General features: G+C 48.7%; 1 protein-coding gene across 1 annotated transcript in view; it reads left to right on the top strand.

Moving 5' to 3' along the window:
- LOC134980268 (dual specificity protein kinase CLK2-like) overlaps nucleotides 1-20,552 on the top strand; it is a 76,396-nt gene that overhangs the window by 43,098 nt on the left and 12,746 nt on the right. Inside the window, exons 7-8 of the transcript XR_010190367.1 lie at nucleotides 15,429-15,564; nucleotides 16,340-16,429. The gene's annotated coding sequence lies outside the window, so the exon portion shown is untranslated. The remainder of the gene's footprint in view (nucleotides 1-15,428; nucleotides 15,565-16,339; nucleotides 16,430-20,552) is intronic.

A 20,552-nucleotide genomic window follows, 5' to 3' on the forward strand; every position in this document is an offset into this window, starting at 1 on the left:
ACAACTCTCTGTTTTCTATCCTGTAACCAAGATCTTATTCATTCAACCATCTTCGTATCCAATTCCATGCTTTCAAGTTCATTTATCAGTCTGCGATGTGGGACAGTGTCAAAAGCCTTACTAAAGTCTAGACAAGCTATATCTATGGCTCCACCTTTATCCATCACTTTAGTCACACAGTTAAAAAAAAGTCAATAAGGTTTGTTTGACATGATCTACCCCCAGTAAATCCTTGCTGTTTGGGATCCTGTAAATTGCCGGATTTGAGATAAACTCTTTCTTATAAGAGTGTTTCCATCAATTTCCCAACTACTGATGTCAGACTCAGACTCACTGGTCTGTAGTTGTTTGCCTCTTCCTTGCTTCCACTTTTGTGCAGTGGGACTATGTTCGCTCTTTTCCAGTCCTGTGCAATTACTCCTGTAGCTAGTAACTGGTTGAATGAATCTGTTAATGGTACCAGGACCCCTTTAAGTTCTTTTAGTATCCTTGGATGTATCCCATCTGGCTCCATTGATTTATCCACTTTCAGCTTTGAGAGTTCTGTTAGGACCTTCTCCTCTGTAAATATACTTGTTTCATTTTTCTGAATATCCCTGCAACTTAACTGTGGACCTTCCCCTTTCTTTCAGTACTGAATACTGAGCCAATATAATTATTAAGATGATCTGTTACTACATTGTCTAAGTGTACAGGAGGGGAAGGATCTATCTATCAGGGGCATTTTAAGAGAGGAGGAGACCTGTGTGCAGCCTCCTCCATCCAGATCCCCTCTTCTCTGGTATCCGGATGATAGATAGACAGTGTCTAGTTAGACAGTCAATAGACAGACACCATATGTTAGACATTAGGTCGACAGGGTCAAAAGGTTGACATGAAAAAAAGGTAGACCGTACGAAAGGTAGACAGGGTCAAAAGGTCGAAATGAAAATGGTTGACATAAAAATGGTAGACAGGTTTAGAATTTTGTTTTTTACATGTTTTTGAAGTTTTTCATACCTTCTCTAGCCATGTCGGGATAGAGTTATAAACCTTGTGGCGAGCCACTGAGCCCGAAGCGTGGCGAATGGATGCATTTCTATAATTGGGGGTCCCAGATGACAGAACTATCCACACAAACCCAAAAAAAGAAAAAAAAAAGAAAAAGTTATCTACCTTTTTTTATGTCGACCATTTTCATGTCGACTTTTTAACCCTGTCTACTGTACTGTATACTTTTTCATGTCGACCTTTTGACTATCTAACATGTGGTGTCTATCTATTGACTGTCTGACTAGACACTATTATACCACACCCCTCTTCTCTAGCTGGCAGTGCTATAGAGCCTCAGACTCTAATACGCATGTGCAGATTTTCAGAAAAAATAGTGCGGCAGACATTTTCCTGGTGATTTCTCTACTGCACATGTGCAAAACGTTGGGAAAATTTCCGCCACCCGATTTTCCTTGTAATATTCTGTGCTCTTGCTGCTGCCGATAGGGAACTCTGGAGAGGTGAGTATTAAAGAAATGGGTGCAGTGTGGCCTCCCCTGGAGAGGGTCCCATATGCACCACACACACTGCACCCTTTATAAATACGCCAGTGCTATCATGCCTTGACTGACATGTCTAGGCATAGTGGTTTATACATTACCTAGGACATCATTTTTTTCATTATTTCACAGGACAGTTCCGCTTTTCGTGCACTGTTCCGCTGTCACACCCGCGGGCCGCAGAGTCCCAGGGTATGGGTGGAGGTTGGAAGGCCCCCGTCACCTGCTGCTCAGTGAACAGATGGTGTGCGCATGTGCGTGGCATCTATTCAGAGGAGAGAGGGATCGTGGACATACTCAGGAGCTTCTGCAGCCCTGGACATGCCCCCAGTGTGATAAAAACGCAAGTCGCGAATTTCGGGTACAGCATTTCCCATTATACAGTTATAATTAGTCTGATATTTAAATATTGTTATAATACCCATATTTTACCATTTCCTAGAGAGGAAAGAAAATCAAACCAATCCAAATGGAAACTGGGCTGTATGTGTGAATATATATACACTGTGTATTTATGTGTGTGTATATGTGTGCTCTCTTACATACCAAAATTTGCTGCTGGGAGGAAAAGGAAATTGGAGGCGCTGGTCTCTGCTTATAGACGCAAACAGTGAGTTTTGACTACAGCTCACGCGCAGATGCAGTTACACATTTATGGTATCACAATCCTGCCGGACAGAACTCGGTCAGATCTGTTTTTCTGTGACATTGAGCGTTTCAGGGCGGCAGCAATGTGAGTGCACAGAACCGCCCTGTCTTGTGAGGATATCATTGGAGTATCGCACGCGGGTATGTAAAGCTCCGTGCAATTTGTGCATATGGGGTAGCGGAGCCTGTTTCTGGCAGATGCCCCCCCTTTCTATTCACCACAACAGAACATGGCAGACTGCCAGCATGTCGGGTTTTGCTTCTTACCCTGTTGCCAATGTTTTCCAACGGTATGATCTGTAAACGGAGATGGATGTAAAACAAATTAACGGAAGTTCCATTCTTTTATTATTATTTATTAGTGTCAACAATCATTCAATGGTCAAAGGGGCTAATTCAGACCTGATCGCACGCTAGCTTTTTTTGCAGCGCTGCGATTGGGTCTGAACTGCACATGCAACGCAAAGCGCAGGCGCGTCGTACGGGTACAAAGCAGATTGTTGCCGAGCGATGGCTTTAACGAAGATTCCCTTGGCACGGGCGATCGCAAGGAAATTGACAGCAAGAGGGCGTTTGTTGGTGGCAACTGACCGTTTTCATGGAGTGGTTGGGGAAACGCAGGCGTGTCAACGCGTTCGCAGGGCGGGTGTGTGACGTCAATTCCGGCCCCGGACAGGCTGAAGTAATCGCAGAACCTCTTGACCATATTTGCTTGCTTTTTTTTGCATTGAGTTGTAACCAAATAGGTATGCTGACAAAGTAGCTATATCCTATATCTTATAAACTGCATTATTCCTATAAATGTCACTCTTTACTAGTTTACTGGTCTTTAGAAATGTAAGTGTATTACACATTATCTAATTAGTCTCTGTCCTTTTGCACTAGGATTGGCTGGTGAAGCAGTAAAAGTCCACTTACTGCTGCCAGCTGGCATTGCAGAAAAGCAGCGTATAACTTTGTACATTAATGGCAAAATCTTTCTCCTACCCAGTCTTGATAAATATGTCCATTATTCCCTCCTTGTGCTGTGGCTCTGGCACCAGCCTGCCATCTCCCTTCCCAGTAGGGTGATATACTGCTGGTTCCTGATTGGCAGTGTAGAGGAAGGCCCACTCTATACAGAGACTGAGTAAGGGCATACTTGCCGACTTTCTGGCTGCTCTCTCCGGGAGAGAGCAGCCAGGTCGGCTCAGCAGCGGGGCGGGCAGTGATGGGGAGTGCAGAGGGGGGCGGGTCAGAGGCGTGATGGGGCGTGACAGAGGCGGAACAGGGCGTGGCTGCGGAAATAGCGTCACGTAAGCCACGCCCCCGCTGTGTAATGCCGCTATTACCAGCATTATACAGCAGGGGGCGTGGCTATGATGACGCGATTCAACAAGAATCGCGTCATCGCCTGCCCGGACCGCCCACTTTACTCGCTAAGTGGGCGGCCGGGCAGTGGGGAACCCCTGCAATCGGGAGACTTGCCTGTTCTTCCGGGGGGCCGGGAGGGTCGCACGATTTTCGGGAGCCTCCCGGCCATTCCGGGAGAGTAGGCAAGTCTGAGTAAGGGCCTAATTCAGCATGGATCGCTATTGAGAGAAATCACGAATCGAGCGATTATGCATGTGTAGCATTCGCATTGTGCACCCGCAAGAGGTAATAGCAATAGAAAATGCATACAGATCGTAATCGCAATGTAACCGCTGTGTAACTGACAGGAAGCCAGTGTTTCAGGGCGGAAACCTGCAGTTTTCTGGGTGTGTCAGAAAAAACGTAGGCATGCCAAGGGGGAGGGTCTCTGACCCCAGCGCAGACCACTTTCAGGGAGTCTCAGTAGCAGATTAGGGTCACCCTCAGACCTACTCACATGATTCTCAGACGGTAAAGCTCTTTCCATGTTCCGGGAATTGCGTATGCACCTGCAAGTGGATAGCGATCTGCGATGCATTGGCAATTTTGCACGGGGCGTTTCAGGGAAATCAACTGGTCCTAGGAAATAGTTAAAGTTGCATAGTGGATGGCCAGGCTCTGGATCCTGAGCACTGTCTCTACATAATGTACACACAGATATCACTAAGCCCCCAATAAATGTATAATCCTTTTCTTTCCCCTACTGCATAAACTTTCCATGACCTGACGCGCTCCACCCTCCGTGTAACATAATGGTATGAGAAAGATAAGAAAGTGAAACAGGCAAAGTATTTAGTTGACCTGAGTTACAATAAATCTATTTCTCTGACGTCCTAGTGGATGCTGGGGACTCCGTCAGGACCATGGGGATAGCGGCTCCGCAGGAGACAGGGCACAAAATTTAAAAGTTTGACCACTAGGTGGTGTGCACTGGCTCCTCCCCCTATGACCCTCCTCCAAGCCTCAGTTAGGTTTTTGTGCCCGTCCGAGCAGGGTGCAATCTAGGTGGCTCTCATAAAGAGCTGCTTAGAGTAAAAGTTTTGATAGTTTTATTATTTTCAGTGAGTCCTGCTGGCAACAGGATCACTGCAACGAGGGACCTAGGGGAGAAGAAGTGAACTCACCTGCGTGCAGGATGGATTTGCTTCTTAGGCTACTGGACATTAGCTCCAGAGGGACGATCACAGGTACAGCCTGGATGGTCACCGGAGCCTTGCCGCCGACCCCCTTGCAGATGCTGAAGAGAGAAGAGGTCCAGAAACCGGCGGCAGAAGACGTCTCAGTCTTCATGAGGTAGCGCACAGCACTGCAGCTGTGCGCCATTGCGCTCAGGTACACTTCACACCGGCGGTCACTGAGGGTGCAGGGCGCTGGGGGGCGCGCCCTGGGCAGCAATGTTAATACCTTTCTGGCTAAAAAGAATACATCACATATAGTCCCTGAGGCTATATGGATGTATTTCACCCCTGCCTGGTCTCAGAAAAACCGGGAGAAGAGCCCGCCGGAATAGGGGGCGGGGCCTATCTCCTCAGCACACAGCGCCATTTTCCTACACAGCTCCGCTGCTAGGAAGGCTCCCAGGCTCTCCCCTGCACTGCACTACAGAAACAGGGTAAAAAACAGAGAGGGGGGGCATTTTTTGGCGATATTATATATATTTAAGCAGCTATAAGGAAACAACACTTATATAAGGTTGTTCCTATATAATTATAGCGCTTTGGTGTGTGCTGGCAAACTCTCCCTCTGTCTCCCCAAAGGGCTAGTGGGGTCCTGTCTTCTATCAGAGCATTCCCTGTGTGTCTGCTGTGTGTCGGTACGTGTGTGTCGACATGTATGAGGACGATGTTGGTGTGGAGGCGGAGCAATTGCCGGTAATGGTGATGTCACCCCCTAGGGAGTCGACACCGGAATGGATGGCTTTGTTTATGGAATTACGTGATAATGTCAGCACGCTGCAAAAGTCGGTTGACGACATGAGACGACCGGCAAACCAGTTAGTACCTGTACAGGCGTCTCAAACACCGTCAGGGGCTGTAAAACGCCCTTTGCCTCAGTCGGTCGACACAGACCCAGACACGGACACCGAATCTAGTGTCGACGGTGAAGAAACTAACGTATTTTCCAGTAGGGCCACACGTTATATGATCACGGCAATGAAGGAGGCTTTGCATATCTCTGATACTGCAAGTACCACAAAAAGGGGTATTATGTGGGGTCTGAAAAAACTACCTGTAGTTTTTCCTGAATCAGAGGAATTGAATGATGTATGTGATGAAGCGTGGGTTACCCCTGATAAAAAACTGCTAATTTCAAAGAAGTTATTGGCGTTATACCCTTTCCCGCCAGAGGTTAGGGCGCGCTGGGAAACACCCCCTAGGGTGGACAAGGCGCTCACACGTTTATCCAAACAAGTGGCGTTACCGTCTCCTGATACGGCCGCCCTCAAGGATCCAGCTGATAGGAGGCTGGAAAATACTCTAAAAAGTATATACACACATACTGGTGTTATACTGCGACCAGCAATCGCCTCAGCCTGGATGTGCAGTGCTGGGGTGGCTTGGTCGGATTCCCTGACTGAAAATATTGATACCCTGGATAGGGACAGTATTTTATTGACTATAGAGCAATTAAAGGATGCATTCCTTTATATGCGAGATGCACAGAGGGATATCTGCACTCTGGCATCAAGAGTAAGTGCGATGTCCATATCTGCCAGAAGAAGTCTATGGACACGACAGTGGTCAGGCGATGCGGATTCCAAACGGCATATGGAAGTATTGCCGTATAAAGGGGAGGAATTATTTGGGGTCGGTCTATCGGATTTGGTAGCCACGGCAACAGCCGGGAAGTCCACCTTTTTACCTCAAGTCCCCTCCCAGCAGAAAAAGACGTAGTCTTTTCAGCCGCAGTCCTTTCGTTCCTATAAGAACAAGCGAGCAAAAGGACATTCATATTTGCCCCGAGGCAAAGGAAAGGGTAAGAGACTGCAGCAAGCAGCCCCTTCCCAGGAGCAGAAGTCCTCCCCGGCTTCTGCAAAGGCCTCAGCATGACGCTGGGACCTTACAAGCGGACTCAGGGGCGGTGGGGGGTCGCCTCAAGAATTTCAGCGCACAGTGGGCTCACTCGCAGGTGGACCCCTGGATCCTGCAGGTAGTATCTCAGGGTTACAGGTTGGAATTCGAGAAGTCTCCCCCTCGCCGGTTCCTAAAATCTGCTTTGCCAACGTCTCCCTCAGACAGGGCGACGGTATTGGAAGCCATTCACAAGCTGTATTCTCAGCAGGTGATAATCAGGGTACCCCTTCTACAACAGGGAAAGGGGTATTACTCCACGCTATTTGTGGTACCGAAGCCGGACGGCTCGGTAAGACCTATTCTAAATCTGAAATCTCTGAACCTGTACATACAAAAATTCAAGTTCAAGATGGAGTCACTCAGAGCAGTGATAGCGAATCTGGAAGAAGGGGATTTTATGGTGTCCTTGGACATCAAGGATGCTTACCTACATGTCCCAATTTGCCCTTCACACCAAGGGTACCTCAGGTTCGTGGTACAAAACTGTCATTATCAGTTTCAGACGCTGCCGTTTGGATTGTCCACGGCACCCAGGGTCTTTACCAAGGTAATGGCCGAAATGATGATCCTTCTTCGAAGAGAAGGCGTATTAATTATCCCTTACTTGGACGATCTCCTGATAAGGGCAAGATCCAGAGAACAGCTGGAGGTCGGAGTAGCACTAACTCAAGTAGTGCTCCAACAGCACGGGTGGATTCTGAATTTTCCAAAATCCCAACTGATCCCGACGACACGTCTGCTGTTCCTAGGGATGATTCTGGACACTGTTCAGAAAAAGGTATTTCTTCCGGAGGAGAAAGCCAGGGAGTTATCCGAACTCGTCAGGAACCTCCTAAAACCAGGGACAGTGTCTGTGCATCAATGCACAAGAGTCCTGGAAAAAAGGGTCTCTCTGCTATGGTGGTTGCAGAGTGCTCATCTGTTAGAGGGCCGCAGATTCGGCATACAGAACTGGGTCCTAGTGACCACGGATGCCAGCCTGAGAGGCTGGGGAGCGGTCACACAAGGAAGAAACTTCCAGGGCGTGTGGTCAAGCCTGGAAACGTCTCTTCACATAAATATACTGGAACTAAGAGCAATCTACAATGCTCTAAGCCTGGCAAACCCTCTGCTTCAGGGTCAGCCGGTGTTGATCCAGTCGGACAACATCACGGCAGTCGCCCACGTAAACAGACAGGGCGGCACAAGAAGCAGGAGGGCAATGGCAGAGGCTGCAAGGATTCTTCGCTGGGCGGAAAATCATGTGATAGCACTGTCAGCAGTGTTCATCCCGGGAGTGGACAACTGGGAAGCAGACTTCCTCAGCAGACACGATCTTCACCCGGGAGAGTGGGGACTTCATCCAGAAGTCTTCCACATGATTGTAGTCCATTGGGAAAGACCAATGGTGGACATGATGGCGTCCCGCCTCAACAAAAAACTGGACAGGTATTGCGCCAGGTCAAGAGACCCTCAGGCAATAGCTGTGGACGCTCTGGTAACACCATGGGTGTACCAGTCAGTGTATGTGTTTCCTCCTCTGCCTCTCATACCCAAGGTACTGAGAATTATACGGCAAAGGGGAGTAAGAACGATACTAGTGGCTCCGGACTGGCCAAGAAGGACTTGGTACCCGGAACTTCAGGAGATGCTCACGGAAGATCCGTGGCCTCTACCTCTAAGAAGGGATCTGCTTCAGCAGGGACCGTGTCTATTCCAAGACTTACCGCGGCTGCGTTTGACGGCATGGCGGTTGAACGCCGGATCCTAAGGGAAAAAGGCATTCCGGAGGAGGTCATCCCTACCCTGGTCAAAGCCAGGAAGGAGGTGACTGCACAACATTATCACCGCATTTGGAGAAAATATGTTGCATGGTGTGAGGCCAGGAAGGCCCCGACAGAGGAATTTCAACTGGGTCGATTCCTACATTTCCTGCAAACAGGATTATCTATGGGCCTCAAATTAGGGTCCATTAAGGTTCAAATTTCGGCCCTGTCGATTTTCTTCCAGAAAGAATTGGCTTCAGTTCCTGAAGTCCAGACTTTTGTAAAAGGAGTACTACATATACAGCCCCCGGTTGTGCCCCCAGTGGCACCGTGGGATCTCAATGTAGTTTTGGATTTTCTCAAATCCCATTGGTTTGAGCCACTCAAATCGGTAGATTTGAAATATCTTACATGGAAAGTAACCATGCTACTGGCCCTGGCTTCAGCCAGGAGAGTGTCGGAATTGGCGGCTTTATCGTATAAAAGCCCATATCTGATTTTCCATTCGGACAGGGCAGAATTGAGGACGCGTCCTCATTTTCTGCCTAAGGTGGTATCAGCGTTTCACCTGAACCAGCCTATTGTGGTGCCTGCGGCTACTAGCGATTTTGGAGGATTTCAAGTTGCTGGACGTTGTCAGAGCATTGAAAATATATATTTCAAGGACGGCTGGAGTCAGAAAATCTGACTCGCTGTTTATACTGTATGCACCCAACAAGCTGGGTGCTCCTGCTTCTAAGCAGACGATTGCTCGTTGGATTTGTAGCACAATTCAACTGGCACATTCTGTGGCAGGCCTGCCACAGCCTAAATCTGTCAATGCCCACTCCACAAGGAAGGTGGGCTCATCTTGGGCGGCTGCCCGAGGGGTCTCGGCATTACAACTCTGCCGAGCAGCTACGTGGTCAGGGGAGAACACGTTTGTAAAAATAAGAATTTACTTACCGATAATTCTATTTCTCGTAGTCCGTAGTGGATGCTGGGACTCCGTCAGGACCATGGGGAATAGCGGCTCCGCAGGAGACAGGGCACAAAAGTAAAAGCTTTAGGATCAGGTGGTGTGCACTGGCTCCTCCCCCTATGACCCTCCTCCAAGCCTCAGTTAGGATACTGTGCCCGGACGAGCGTACACAATAAGGAAGGATTTTGAATCCCGGGTAAGACTCATACCAGCCACACCAATCACACTGTACAACCTGTGATCTGAACCCAGTTAACAGCATGATAACAGCGGAGCCTCTGAAAAGATGGCTCACAACAATAATAACCCGATTTTTGTAACAATAACTATGTACAAGTATTGCAGACAATCCGCACTTGGGATGGGCGCCCAGCATCCACTACGGACTACGAGAAATAGAATTATCGGTAAGTAAATTCTTATTTTCTCTGACGTCCTAGTGGATGCTGGGACTCCGTCAGGACCATGGGGATTATACCAAAGCTCCCAAACGGGCGGGAGAGTGCGGATGACTCTGCAGCACCGAATGAGAGAACTCCAGGTCCTCCTCAGCCAGGGTATCAAATTTGTAGAATTTTGCAAACGTGTTTGCTCCTGACCAAGTAGCAGCTCGGCAAAGTTGTAAAGCCGAGACCCCTCGGGCAGCCGCCCAAGATGAGCCCACCTTCCTTGTGAAATGGGCATTTACATATTTTGGCTGTGGCAGGCCTGCCACAGAATGTGCAAGCTGAATTGTACTACACATCCAACTAGCAATCGTCTGCTTAGAAGCAAGAGCACCCAGTTTGTTGGGTGCATACAGGATAACAGCAAGTCAGTTTTCCTGACTCCAGCCGTCCTGGAAACCTATATTTTCAGGGCCCTGACAACATCTAGCAACTTGGAGTCCTCCAAGTCCCTAATAGCCGCAGGTACCACAATAACTGGTTCAGGTGAAACGCTGACACCACCTTAGGGAGAAACTGGGGACGAGTCCGCAGTTCTGCCCTGTCCGAATGGACAATCAGATATGGGCTTTTGTGAGACAAAGCCACCAATTCTGACACTCGCCTGGCCGAGGCCAGGGCCAACCGCATGGTCACTTTTCATGTGAGATATTTCAAATCCACAGATTTGAGCGGTTTAAAATGTGATTTGAGGAATCCCAGAACTACGTTGAGATCCCACAGTGCCACTGGAGGCACAAAAGGGGGTTGTATATGCAGTACTCCCTTGACAAACTTCTGGTCTTCAGGAAGTGAAGCCAATTCTTTTTGGAAGAAAATTGACAGGGCCGAAATTTGAACCTTAATGGACCCCAATTTGAGGCCCATAGACACTCCTGTTTGCAGGAAATGCAGGAATCGACCGAGTTGAAATTTCTTCGTGGGGCCTTCCTGGCCTCACACCACGCAACATATTTTTGCCACATGTGGTGATAATGTTGTGCGGTCACCTCCTTCCTGGCTTTGACCAGGGTAGGAATGACCTCTTCCGGAATGCCTTTTTCCCTTAGGATCCGGCGTTCCACCGCCATGCCGTCAAACGCAGCCGCGGTAAGTCTTGGAACAGACATGGTACTTGCTGAAGCAAGTCCCTTCTTAGCGGCAGAGGCCATGAGTCCTCTGTGAGCATTTCTTGAAGTTCCGGGTACCAAGTCCTTCTTGGCCAATCCGGAGCCACGAGTATAGTTCTTACTCCTCTATGTCTTATAATTCTCAGTACCTTGGGTATGATAAGCAGAGGAGGGAACACATACACCGACTGGTACACCCACTGTGTTACCAGAACGTCCACAGCTATTGCCTGAGGGTCTCTTGTGTTCAGGCGGGACGCCATCATGTCCACCTTTGGTCTTTCCCAACGGTTCACAATCATGTGGAAGACTTCCAGATGAAGTCCCCACTCTCCCGGGTGGAGGTCGTGCCTGCTGAGGAAATCTGCTTCCCAGTTGTCCACTCCCGGAATGAACACTGCTGACAGTGCTATCCCATGATTTTCCGCCCAGCGAAGAATCTTTGCAGTTTCTGCCATTTCCCTCTTGCTTCTTGTGCCGCCCTGTCTGTTTACGTGGGCGACTGCCGTGGTGTTGTCCCACTGGATCAATACCGGCTGACCTTGAAGCAGAGGTCTTGCTAAGCTTAGAGCATTGTTTTATGTGGAGAGAAGTCTCCAGACTTGATCACACTCCCTGGAAATTTTTTCCCTGTGTGACTGCTCCCCAGCCTCTCTGGCTGGCATCCGTGGTCACCAGGACCCAGTCCTGAATGCCGAATCTGCGGCCCTTTAGTAGATGAGCACTCTGCAGCCACCGCAGAAGAAACACCCTTGTCCTTGGAGACAGGGTTATCCGCTGATGCATCTGAAGATGCGATCCGGACCATTTTTCCAGCAGATCCCACTGAAAAGTCTTGCGTGAAATCTGCCGAATGGAATCGCTTCGTAAGAAGCCACCATTTTTCCCAGGACCCTTGTGCAATGATGCACTGACACTTTTCCTGGTTTTAGGAGGTTCCTTACTAGCTCGGATAACTCCCTTGCTTTCTTCTCCGGGAGAAACACCCTTTTCTGGACTGTGTCCAGAATCATCCCTAGGAACAGCAAATTGTCGTCTGAAACAGCTGCGGTTTTGGAATATTTAGAATCCACCCATGCTGTCGTAGAACTACTTGAGATAGTGCTACTCCGACCTCCAACTGTTCTCTGGACCTTGCCCTTATCAGGATATCGTCCATTTTCTTTGAAGAAGAATCATCATTTCGGCCATTACCTTGGTAAAGACCCGGGGTGCCGTGGACAATCCAACCGGCATCGTCTGAAACTGATAGTGACAGTTCTGTACTACGAACCTGAGGTACCCTTAGTGAGAAGGGCAAATTGGGACATGGAGGAAGCATCCCTGATGTCCCGGGACACCATATAGTCCCCTTCTTCCTGGTTCGCTATCACTGCTCTGAGTGACTCCATCTTGATTTGAACCTTTGTATGTAAGTGTTCAAATATTTCAGATTTAGAATAGGTCTCACCGAGCCGTCTGGCTTCAGTACCACAATATAGTGTGGAATAATACCCCTTTCCTTGTTGTAGGAGGAGTACTTTGATTATCACCTGCTGGGAATACAGCTTGGGAATTGTTTCCAATACTGCCTCCCTGTCGGAGGGAGACGTTGGTAAAGCAGACTTCAGGAACCTGCGAGGGGGAGACGTCTCGAATTTCCAATCTTTACCCCTGGGATACTACTTGTAGGATCCAGGGGTCCTGTACGGCCCCAGCGTCATGCTGAGGACTTGGCAGAAGCGGTGGAAGGCTTCTGTTCCTGGGAATGGGCTGCCTGCTCCAGTCTTCTTTCCTTTCCTCTATCCCTGGGCAGATATGACTGGCCTTTTGCCCGCTTGCCCTTATGGGGACGAAAGGACTGAGGCTGAAAAGACGGTGTCTTTTTCTGCTGAGATGTGACTTAGGGTAAAAAAGGTGGATTTTCCAGCTGTTGCCGTGGCCACCAGGTCCGATGGACCGACCCCAAATAACTCCTCCCCTTTATACGGCAATACTTCCATGTGCCGTTTGGAATATGCATCACCTGACCACTGTCGTGTCCATAAACATCTTCTGGCAGATATGGACATCGCACTTACTCTTGATGCCAGAGTGCAAATATCTCTCTGTGCTCTATAGTCAATAAAATACTGTCCCTGTCAAGGGTATCAATATTTTCAGTCAGGGAATCCGACCAAGCCACCCCAGCGCTGCACATCCAGGCTGAGGCGATAGCTGGTCGCAGTATAACACCAGTATGTGTGTATATACTTTTTAGGATATTTTCCAGCCTCCTATCAGCTGGCTCCTTGAGGGCGGCCGTATCTGGAGACGGTAACGCCACTTGTTTTGATAAGCGTGTGAGCGCCTTATCCACCCTAAGGGGTGTTTCCCAACGCGCCCTAACTTCTGGCGGGAAAGGGCATACCGCCAATAATTTTCTATCGGGGGAAACCCACGCATCATCACACACTTCATTTAATTTATCTGATTCAGGAAAACTACATGTAGTTTTTTCACACCCACATAATACCCTTTTTTGTGGTACTTGTAGTATCAGAAATATGTAACACCTCCTTCATTGCCCTTAACATGTAACGTGTGGCCCTAAAGGAAAATACGTTTGTTTCTTCACCGTCGACACTGGAGTCAGTGTCCGTGTCTGTGTCTATGTCGACCGACTGAGGTAAATGGGCGTTTTTAAAGCCCCTGACGGTGTTTGAGACGCCTGGACAGGTACTAATTTGTTTGCCGGCCGTCTCATGTCGTCAACCGACCTTGAAGCGTGTTGACATTATCACGTAATTCCTTAAATAAGCCATCCATTCCGGTGTCGACTCCCTAGAGAGTGACATCACCATTACTGGCAATTGCTCCGCCTCCTCACCAACATCGTCCTCATACATGTCGACACACACGTACCGACACACAGCACACACACAGGGAATGCTCTGATAGAGGACAGGACCCCACTAGCCCTTTGGGGAGACAGAGGGAGAGTTTGCCAGCACACACCAAAACGCTATAATTATACAGGGACAACCTTTATATAAGTGTTTTACCTTATAGCATCTTAATATATAATCATATCGCCAAATAAGTGCCCCCCCCTCTCTGTTTTAACCCTGTTTCTGTAGTGCAGTGCAGGGGAGAGCCTGGGAGCCTTCCCACCAGCAGTTCTGTGAGGGAAAATGGCGCTGTGTGCTGAGGAGATAGGCCCCGCCCCCTATTCCGGCGGGCTCTTCTCCCGGTTTTTCTGAGACCTGGCAGGGGTGAAATACATCCATATAGCCTCAGGGACTATATGTGATGTATTCTTTTTAGCCAGAAAAGGTATTAACATTGCTGCCCAGGGCGCCCCCCCCAGCGCCCTGCACCCTCAGTGACCGTTGGTGTGAAGTGTGCTGAGAGCAATGGCGCACAGCTGCAGTGCTGTGCGCTACCTCATGAAGACTGAAAAGCCTTCAGCCGCCGGTTTCTGGACCTCTTCTTACTTCGGCATCTGCAAGGGGGTCGGCGGCGCGGCTCCGGTGACCCATCCAGGCTGTACCTGTGATCGTCGCTCTGGAGCTAGTGTCCAGTAGCCTAAGAAGCAAATCCATCCTGCACGCAGGTGAGTTCACTTCTTCTCCCCTAGGTCCCTCGTTGCAGTGAGCCTGTTGCCAGCAGGACTCACTGAAAATAAGAAACCTATCAAAACTTTTACTCTAAGCAGCTCTTTATGAGAGCCACCTAGATTGCACCCTGCTCGGACGGGCACAAAAACCTAACTGAGGCTTGGAGGAGGGTCATAGGGGGAGGAGCCAGTGCACACCACCTGATCCTAAAGCTTTTACTTTTGTGCCCTGTCTCCTGCGGAGCCGCTATTCCCCATGGTCCTGACGGAGTCCCAGCATCCACTAGGACGTCAGAGAAATTCTACAAATTTGATACCCTGGCTAAGGAGGACCTGGAGTTCTCTCATTCGGTGCTGCAGAGTCATCCGCACTCTCCCGCCCGTTTGGGAGCTTTGGTATAATCCCCATGGTCCTGACGGAGTCCCCAGCATCCACTAGGACGTCAGAGAAAATAAGAATTTACTCGCCGGTAATTCTATTTCTCGTAGTCCGTAGTGGATGCTGGGCGCCCATCCCAAGTGCGGATTGTCTGCAATACTTGTACATAGTTATTGTTACAAAAAAATCGGGTTGTTTATTGTTGTGAGCCATCTTTTCAGAGGCTCCTACGTTATCATACTGTTAACTGGGTTCAGATCACAAGTTGTACGGTGTGATTGGTGTGGCTGGTATGAGTCTTACCCGGGATTCAAAATCCTTCCTTATTGTGTACGCTCGTCCGGGCACAGTATCCTAACTGAGGCTTGGAGGAGGGTCATAGGGGGAGGAGCCAGTACACACCACCTAGTGGTCAAACTTTTAAATTTTGTGCCCTGTCTCCTGCGGAGCCGCTATCCCCATGGTCCTGACGGAGTCCCCAGCATCCACTACGGACTACGAGAAATAGAATTACCGGTGAGTAAATTCTTATTTTATGATCCTTGTTACACTTTGCCTTTTGCAGGGAATGTTTATTCCCCACTGCCCGCCCCTGGGTTCTTTATAAACTGAGGAAAAGCACCAGAGCTGGGAGTCTGTATGCAGGAGATACACAGCGCTCTGTGACGTGCCAAGTCTTTGGGATCTCTACGCTTTGGGAGGTAAGTCTTTAACTCCTCATCTCGCACCTGAAACACACTTGGAACACAAACTTTACTTTCAAAGAAATTGTGTCTTTTTTGTTTCTCTACCTTGAACAGGGATCAGTATGAAATCACGCCAGACGGGATCCCGGCAGTTGGAATACCGACACTGGGATCCCGACTGGCACAATCCCGACAGGGGGGGCGAGAGCAACGCAGCCCCTTGCGGGCACGGTGCCTCGCTACGCTTGGCACACTAATTTATTCTCCCTCTATGGGTGTCATGGACACCCACAAAGGGAGAATATGTCGGGATTGTGCCGGTCGGGATCCCGGTGTCGGCATTTCGACCGCCGGGATTCCGTCTGGCGGGATCTTGACCGCATCCCCTTGAACACAGTACCCTCTAGCAGTACCCCAAAATATGCAAACACTTACACAATCCTGCAAAATCACTGCCAACCACACATAGATATCTTACAACCTCTTCTCTACCTGCTCTACTGTCCTACTGGTAACCCCCTAAACTGGGATAGGGTGAGATGAAATGTCCTCACCAATCTCACTGTGCCATGTTATAAACTCTACTTTTATACTTGTTGCGTCGTCTATGCATCTGTTGACATTGTAGTTGTCAGATGTCTGAAACCGCATCCTGATCTGTTTGAGCTGGTATGCTGTTGGGCAAACACCACGCGTTTCGGGGGCGGCTGAGTGTAACAAGGACTTATATCCTGGGGAAGGAATGTTAATGTTTATGGAACACTACAGAGATGTGTATTATATATTGCAGGTGTATAAGGTGTCCTCCTTGGTATAACCAGATCTGTAACGCTGCAGCCTGGGTGTTGGCAGAAGTAGGGTGCTGTGCCCTGGGAAGAGGGTGAGTTACAGTATTACACACAGATGTGTGGTGCTTTGTAGGGGTATAAAAATAACTGGGTGCAGCCATACACCTAAAGGGGGTATGCCACTCCCTGAAAATGTATATACGGATAAACTAAACCGTAACGAACACCCATCCCGGCAATCACCTCTCCACTTAGTTACTGAGCTCATTAACCGCTTGGTCGTGAACTTATGTCTTTATATCCTTACTTATCCTATACTAGTTACATCTGAATCAATGTCCTCATTAATTACTGGAACTCAGAACTACCATTATTGCTGCACATATTCACACTTGGCCGATTTATTAACTTTTTTCTTCTTCTTTTAATTAAAATAAGGCTCACTGTGTAATAAAGATATTTTTAATATATACAGAACTTACATTCCCCGGTGATCGGTGCTCTCCTCTGGCTCCGGTCATGTGATCTCCGGCTCCTGCACTGTGACCCCGGTCATATGACGCTGTAAACCGGCGTATGCAGTGTCAGATAACTGGGTCACAGAGGTTCGGTATGATTTACCTACGGTCACAATACCGACAGTCATAATCCCGACAGCCATTGACCGACAGTCAAAATACAGACACAGTCAAAATTCCGACATTCATTATGCCGAAATGGTCAAAATGCCGACATAGTCCGAATACCGTCATTTGAAATGCCAACATTTCAAATCGTCAGTAAATCAACTGCTACCCGGTCACAGTGCAGGAGATCACATTACCGGAGCCGCAGGAGCGCGCTGATCACCGGGAAAGTATGCGACAAAGGGGGGAGGGAAGTCACAATAGGGGGGTGGTCGACAAGGCGAAAATTCCCCTACAGTGCTGCAAAGTGACATCGCTTTCTTGCAAGCTCTGTTCCTGCATGCGATTATTGACACATCCGTGCAATATAATCATAAGCGCATAAGCGACGGGGCACTGACGATTAACGATGTGCGACACTGCGCTCGTTAATCATTGGTGCCCCGTGGCTTATGCATGCAGGCCAGTATGGATGAGATTGTCAATATTAGCCTGCATTTGGAGCTGGGTGACGGGGGAGTGAAGAAACTTCTCTCCCCCCGCCGCTGTGTCACCCGTATCCGCCGTCGGGCAGCTCGACGGCGGATTGGTGAGTGTGTAGGGCCCTTGAGACTCACATGCGCAGATCTCTGGGGAAATGGCGCGGTGGCCATATTCTTTTCGATTTCTCTACTGCGCAGGCACAAAACGATGGGAAAATGGGCACCATGCTATTTTCAGTGATTTATGCAGCGCTGCTGCCGTCAGCGCAGGACTCCGGACGGGTAAGTATTCAAGAAATGGGTGCAGCATGTACATTGTGGGTCCCCCCTGGGTTCAGGGGCACGTGTGCATCGCACACACTGCACCCATTAAAAATACGCCAGTGATTACAGTAATTCCATGTTTTATCTATAAACCTCCCATTTATTGACCATGACTTACATGCCAATTACAGTATGGTGTCAGGGTGATAAAACACTTAGAGTTTTGAATTAAGTGCAGTTTTTCGACTGGTTCGAAAAAATGACACTAATTTGACACAGGGTATTCAATTGCGATCATTTTCAACCATTTTTCTCTATCGTCCTAGTGGATGCTGGGGTTCCTGAAAGGACCATGGGGAATAGCGGCTCCGCAGGAGACAGGGCACAAAAAGTAAAGCTTTAGGATCAGGTGGTGTGCACTGGCTCCTCCCCCTATGACCCTCCTCCAAGCCAGTTAGATTTTTGTGCCCGGCCGAGAAGGGTGCAATCTAGGTGGCTCTCCTAAAGAGCTGCTTAGGAAAGTTTAGCTTAGGTTTTTTATTTTACAGTGAGTCCTGCTGGCAACAGGATCACTGCAACGAGGGACTTAGGGGAGAAGAAGTGAACTCACCTGCGTGCAGGATGGATTGGCTTCTTGGCTACTGGACATCAGCTCCAGAGGGACGATCACAGGTACAGCCTGGATGGTCACCGGAGCCTTGCCGCCGGCCCCCTTGCAGATGCTGAAGTAAGAAGAGGTCCAGAATCGGCGGCAGAAGACTCCTCAGTCTTCTAAAGGTAGCGCACAGCACTGCAGCTGTGCGCCATTTTCCTCTCAGCACACTTCACACGGCAGTCACTGAGGGTGCAGGGCGCTGGGAGGGGGGCGCCCTGGGAGGCAAATGAATACCTATTTTGGCTAAAAATACCTCACATATAGCCTCCGGAGGCTATATGGAGATATTTAACCCCTGCCAGAATCCGTTAAGAGCGGGAGACGAGGCCGCCGAAAAAGGGGCGGGGCCTATCTCCTCAGCACACAGCGCCATTTTCCCTCACAGAAAGGCTGGAGGGAAGGCTCCCAGGCTCTCCCCTGCACTGCACTACAGAAACAGGGTTAAAACAGAGAGGGGGGGCACTAATTTGGCGATATGCTTATATATATATTAAGATGCTATAAGGGAAAACACTTATATAAGGTTGTCCCTATATAATTATAGCGTTTTTGGTGTGTGCTGGCAAACTCTCCCTCTGTCTCTCCAAAGGGCTAGTGGGTCCTGTCCTCTATCAGAGCATTCCCTGTGTGTGTGCTGTGTGTCGGTACGTGTGTGTCGACAGGTAGGAGGACGATGTTGGTGAGGAGGCGGAGCAATTGCCTGTAATGGTGATGTCACTCTCTAGGGAGTCGACACCGGAATGGATGGCTTATTTAGGAAATTACGTGATAATGTCAACACGCTGCAAGGTCGGTTGACGACATGAGACGGCCGACAAACAATTAGTACGGTCCAGACGTCTCAAAAACACCGTCAAGGGTTTTAAAACGCCCGTTTACTTTAGTCGGTCGACACAGACACAGACAGGGACACTGAATCCAGTGTCGACGGTGAATAAACAAACGTATTCCTTATTAGGGCCACACGTTAAAGGCAATGAAGGAGGTGTTACGTATTTCTGATACTACAAGTACCACAAAAGAGGGTATTATGTGGGATGTGAAAAAACTACCATAGTTTTTCCTGAATCAGATAAATTAAATAAAGTGTGTGATGATGCGTGGGTTCCCCCCGATAGAAAATTATGGGCGGTATACCCTTTCCCGCCAGAAGTTAGGGCGCGTTGGGAAACACCCTTTAAGGTGGATAAGGCGCTCACACGCTTATCAAAACAAGTGGCGGTACCGTCTATAGATAGGGCCGTCCTCAAGGACCAGCTGACAAGGCTGGAAAATATAATAAAAAGTATATACACACATACTGGTGTTATACTGCGGCCAGCGATCGCCTCAGCCTGGATGTGCAGAGCTAGGGTGGCTTGGTCGGATTCCCTGACTAAAAATATTGATACCCTTGACAGGGACAGTATTTTATTGACTATAGAGCATTTCTATATATGCGAGATGCACAGAGGGATATTTGCACTCTGGCATCATGAATAAACGCGATGTCCATAACTGCCAGAAGATGTTATGGACACGACAGTGGTCAGGTGATGCAGATTCCAAACGGCACAGTATGGCCGTATACAGGAAGAGGACTTGTTTGGGGTCGGTCCATCGGACCTGGTGGTCACGGCAACTGCTGGAAAATCCACCGTTTTTTACCCTAAGTCACATCTCTGCAGAAAAAGACACCGTCTTTTCAGCCTCAGTCCTCTCGTCCCTATAAGATCATATCTGCCCAGGGATAGAGGAAAGGGAAGAAGACTGCAGCAGGCAGCCCATTCCCAGGAACAGAAGCGTTCCACCGCGTCTGACAAGTTCTCAGCATGGCGCTGAGACCGTACAGGACCCCTGGATCCTACAAGTAGTATCCCGGGGGTACAGATGGGAATGTCGAGACGTTTCCCCTTCGCAGGCTCCTGAAGTCTGCTTTACCAAGTCTCCCTCCGACAAGGAGGTAGTATGGGAAAAAATTCACAAGCTGTATTCCCAGCAGGTGATAATTAAATTACCCCTCCTACTACAGAAAAGGGGTATTATTCCACACTATATTGTGGTACTGAAGCCAGAAGGCTAGGTGAGACTTATTCTAAAAATTTGTTTTTGAACACTTACAAAGGTTCAAATTAAGATGAAGTCACTCAGAGCAGTGATAACGAACCAGGAATAAGGGGACTATATAGTGTCCCGGGACATCAGGGAT

Source organism: Pseudophryne corroboree, chromosome 12, assembly GCF_028390025.1.
Source record: "Pseudophryne corroboree isolate aPseCor3 chromosome 12, aPseCor3.hap2, whole genome shotgun sequence".
Lineage (NCBI taxonomy): Eukaryota > Metazoa > Chordata > Amphibia > Anura > Myobatrachidae > Pseudophryne > Pseudophryne corroboree.